Source organism: Gossypium hirsutum, chromosome A06 (genome assembly GCF_007990345.1).
Source record: "Gossypium hirsutum isolate 1008001.06 chromosome A06, Gossypium_hirsutum_v2.1, whole genome shotgun sequence".
Taxonomy (NCBI): domain Eukaryota; kingdom Viridiplantae; phylum Streptophyta; class Magnoliopsida; order Malvales; family Malvaceae; genus Gossypium; species Gossypium hirsutum.
The window spans coordinates 51741215-51746539 of record NC_053429.1 but is presented as its reverse complement, the minus strand read 5'-3'; the positions used below and the strand labels follow the sequence as shown (position 1 = coordinate 51746539).

The following is a 5325-nucleotide window of genomic DNA, read 5'->3' as shown; positions in this document are numbered from 1 at the left end:
AAAATTTTTAAGTATTGAAGAAATCGAAGATACCTGAGATGCTAGTGAAGTGAGAGCATCCACTTCATGTACTCCAGCGACTCATATTCCTAACGCTACTCGATTGGTTGGCCATTAGTAATTGTTGCTAGAAATCCTTTCAATGATTTCATAAGCCTTATTATAAGACTTCGAAAGGATAACTCCATTAGTAGAAGCATCTACTACCATTCTCGTGTGAGTATTGAGACCATTATAGAATGTCTCAAGTTGGACGTAATACGGGATTCCATGATGAGGGGGCACTTCCATAGTAATTATTTGTACCTTTCCCATGCCTCATACAAGGACTTGTCATCCAATTGTTAGAAAGTAGTAATTTCATTCCGCAACTTAGCATTCTAGCTATGTAGGAAGTACTTCATAAGGAATATTTTTAGTAACTCTTGCCATATGGTAATGTAATGTGGTGCTAATGAGTTCAACTAGGCTCGAGCTCTATCCCTTAGTGAATATGGGAGTAGCTTTAACTGTATTGCATCTTCGGGTACTCCGGCTAGCTTGAAAGAATCACTCACCTCCACAAACAATCTTAAGTGAAGGTGAGGATCTTCGGTAGGCATTCCATTGAATTGGCCCACTGGAACATAACCAGCTTTACTCAAACTGTTGTGCCTCAATTTCGGGGCTCCTAATACCTAGATTAAGATCATGAAACACTGGTACGACATACTGTCTTTGTAACAGCCCGTTTTCAGTAAAATCAAAACAGTGGTTTCAGGACAAAAAATCCAAAGTCAAAAAATTTATTTTATTATCCTTTTATGGTTTACAGGATGATAGAAATATTGTATAAAAATTTTGTTAAGAAATTTTACCATTTACATTCTTAATTTGATTAAAAGGACTAAATTGCTTAAAGTGAAAAAGTTAAGTTCTAATAGCTAAAGGTATTAAATAACTATAGAAAATTAAAGTAAAGGTCCTTACATGGTAATTAGCCCATAATAGTATAGTGGATTATAATGGCTTGGCATTTTTGTAATTTGTAGAAGTAATAAATGTTAATAAGTAATTAGGTAATTAAAGTTAATAATAAATAAAACCACATTAAACACCATTTTGTATCATCTTTCTTCAACCAAATTTCACAAAGAAGAAAGCCATTTTTTGTGCTCAAATTTCGGCAATCTTATCTCCTTCAATTAGGTATGTATTTTTAATCTTTTTTATGATTTTTATGTTTTCGTAATCGTTGTAGTTTAATCTAGCTAGCCCGGGGACTAATTTGTGAAGCTGTTAAACTATTAGGGTTTTATCATTGATGATTATATATGAGTTTTGAAGTTTGATGATAGAAAATGAATGGTTGTTGTTAAATAAACAACTTTTGTAAGAGAATTTTTAGTGAAATTGTCAAATAGGGACTAAATTGAAAAATAGAAAATATTACATGGTGAAATTGTGAAATTATTGAAGCTCAATGCATGCTAAGGACCTATTTGATATTCGGCTATAGTGGGTTGTGATGAAATTGTGTAAATTTCCATTTTTATAAACTAGGGACTAAATTGCAAACAACTAAATATATAGGGAAAAATGGTAATTTTACCAAAAATATGTTTTGGACTAATTTAAATGAGAAATATATTAAATTGAATTAAATTTCTCCTTATAGATCAAGACAGACCTTGTATGGAGTTAGATCGGGGCAAAGCAAAAATCTCAGATTAATCGCCTCTATATCTACATATACTCATCGAGGTAAGTTCGTGTGATTAAATTCAGTATTTATATGTTGTAATTGAATTATATGTATGTGATTTGTATAATTTCCATGTATAAATACCGATCGTATATCCGATAACGTACGATGATTACTGAGTCCCGTTTGAACCTTAGGAATTCGTAGGATTCAAATGACAGGTCATTAGGGTTACCGATTTGGTTGTGGTTCTGCATGTGTTGTAGACACACCACAACTCGTATGAGCTTATCGATTTGCAGCTCGTGAGAGCTTACCGATTCTCAGCTCGTAAGAGCATACTGGTTCATAGCTCGTATGAGCATACATGTATAGGAATTGATGGATTACAGTTTAGCACACTACATGTGAGCTATCCTGAGTATCCAACAATATTCTAAATGGTTCAACGGGCAATGTTCTGTTACGAGATGATATGAGTTCGATACGAACTATTACAAGTATATATATATATATGAAATACATGGAAAGGCTATTACGTGATATATAGTTAAATGAAATAGATGATACATGTATAATGGAAATTTGATTATTTGTTCAGCTCATCCATGATTTGGTGTATATGTGATTTTACATGGCTAACATGTTGGTGAATATGTGTTTAGGCACTTGGCCAAGTTGTGTTGGGATATGTGTTGTTTACTTACCTAATATATGCTTAAATGGTAAGTTAAATTCTATGTTATACGAACTTACTAAGCTTAAATTCTTACTCTGTGTTATTTTTTCGTGTTTTATAGTGAACTGAAAGCTCATTCGGGTTGGAAGCTTTTCAGAGTTATATCACACTATCCATCAGTTTTTTTTGGTACTTTCAGTTGTTTTAATTTTGGTTATAATAGCATGTATAGGTTAATTTTGTTAATGTTGGCCTATATGTTTTGTTGTGATTGTAGCCATTTGAGTTGGCTTGTATTTTAGTATATTTTGGTATGTATATATGTAGCCATAATTTGGTTGATGTGTGGCTTGATTGGTTGTTGAATGATGAAAGGTAAAATGATAGTATATGTGCACTTTGTATAAGTGTTTTGTAAGTTGATGAATTGGTTGTAAATTGGTACCTTGTTATAGAAGACATATATGTCTAATTATGTTAGAAATTGAAAGGCATGCTTAACATCAATTGGTATGTTTTGGTAAAGTGATCTACATGTTATGTAATGATGCAATTATGCATATAATTTAGTTGAACACTTGGTTATATTGAATACATGGTTAAACAAGTTTATAATTGTCATTTGAGGTTCCTAAGGGCATATTGGTTGTATGTGAATATACTACATGTTTAAGGCTTGATTTTGCTTGTTTTGGATACCTTAATATGGCTTGTTTATATGCACAATGTTGAGTGTAGGTGGATGGTAAATTGGGTGAGAAATATGGCTTGTAAAATGGCATATTTTCGTCCGCATAGGCAGAGACACGGGCGTATATCTCAGCCATGTGTGACACACGACTGGGTGACACGGTTGTGTGTCCCCTGTAGCTGTAAAAAGGGTTGCAAGTCAGGCTATTACACGGTCTAGCAGACGGGCGTGTGAAGTTACTTTGAAGGGTACACGGCCTGGCACACGGGTGTGTGGCTTGGCCGTGTGACCAAGTCAGAGAGTTACATGGGCACAGACACGGACTGGGACATGACCGTGTGTCCCCATTTTGAATGCCCACATGGCCTACGACACGGGTGTGTCACTTGGCTCTGTGAGTCACACGGCCTTGTGACCCTTATAGCTTTAAAAATTTCCAATGTTTTCCAAAATTTTTTTAAAGTTTTTGATTTAGTCCCAACTTGTTTCTAATATGTATTTTGGCATCGAGAGCTCTTTTATGCGACAATATGAATGATTTTATTTTATTTTTGATATGAATAATGATATGTTTTGAAATGTTGAAATTTCTGTCTGTTTGATCCGTAAACTCTAGTAATGCTCTGTAACTCTATTCTGGCGATGGATACAGGTTAAGGGTGTTACATTTATTGGTATCAGAGCTATGGTTTAGTTGATTCTCGAACTGAACGTAGTGTATATGAGTCTAGCTATACATGCCATTATATAACTTGTGATAGTATGATATCTCCTGACTGTTTGAAACATGTTTTCATATAGCAATGACATCCAACCGAGCTAATTTCAATGAAGTAGAGAGCAACGCTCAAGCCTCCGTTCATGGAGTAGCTTCTATTGGTACGAGGCCTACATCTTAGGGTAGGGGAGGAAAGGGTAAGGAAGCCTTCTTCCAAATGATGCATGAATGGTTCCCCGAGTTCATACGGCTATGTGTTATCATTGAATATGTTAAATTTTTGGTATTGTTGTTGAAAGATTTGGCTTACCAGTGGTGGAATACATTGAGTTTTGTTGTGCCAAGAGAGCGGATAACTTGGGAATTCTTCCCAAACAAAGTTCCAAAAGAAATACATTAGCCATAGGTTTCTGGATAAAAAACATAAAGAATTTCTGGAGCTCAAACAGGGCCGTATGAATGTATCAAACTATGGGCGGGAATTTGTTAGATTGAGCAAATATGCTTGGGAGTGTATTCCGATCGAGACTGCAATGTGTAAGAGATTCGAAGATAGGTTAAATGAAGACATAAAGCTTCTAGTTGGGATTCTTGAGTTGAAAGAATTTTTTGTTCTGGTTGATAGGGCACATAAGGCTGAAGAATTGAGTAAAGAGAAAAGAAGTGTTGATTTTGAAGCCAGAAACTTGAGAAAAAAATTGAGTGGGAAGCCTTATCAGTCAGCATCAAAGAAATCAAAAGAACATCACCACCGTTCTACTACTTTTGTGGGATATTCTAGTAGAGACAGAGGTACCAGATGCCCTAGCCCTAAACTCAGGCTACATCTATAACGAGTGTAGGTAGTGTCAGAGATGCCAGAACCGAGTGTAAGCACTGTAATAGACCACATTATGGTGAGTGTCAAGTAAAGAATGAAGCGTTTTTCTGGTGTGGTTCTTTAGACCACTATCTTAGAGATTTTCTAGAGAAACCTGAGAAAGTGGAAGCTAATACCACGAGGCTGAGCAATACTACTGCAAGAGGTAGACCACCTTGTAATCCTGGATGAATGGTAGCCATGGTATTACAAAAGATTTTGTTGTGAGATCTGATGCACGGGCACCAACTAGGGCTTATCTTATTCGCACTTGCGAGGATGCTTTTGTACTAGATGTTATTACCGGTACTTTCTCTACTTATGATACTGATTTAGTGCTTTGATTGATCTAAGATAAACCCATTCACATGTTTGCACGAATTTAGTATTTTGTAAAACTTTACCTGTTAAGTCCATTGAATTCGTGGTTAAAGTATCGAACTCTCTAAGTCAGTATGTACTAGTTGATAAAGTCTGCAAGAATTGTCCTTTGATAACTTAATGTTACAATTTTCTGGCTTATTTGATGCTATTACCATTTGATAAATTTGATGTGATTTTCAGCATGGATTGGCTAACTCTACACGATGCTGTTGTAAATTATAGACGAAAGCTTATTGTATTAAAATGTTAGAATGGTGAGACGCTTCGTATTGAATATGATAATCCGAGTGGGTTGCCTGTTGTTATATCA

General features: G+C 35.3%; 1 non-coding gene across 1 annotated transcript; it reads left to right on the top strand.

Annotated features, from left to right (window-relative positions):
* Window positions 1–265: 265 nt before the first annotated feature.
* LOC121231288 (small nucleolar RNA R71) lies at window positions 266–373 on the top strand. Its single transcript, XR_005929350.1, has one exon. It is a non-coding gene; the product is annotated as a small nucleolar RNA R71 (small nucleolar RNA).
* Window positions 374–5325: the final 4952 nt, after the last annotated feature.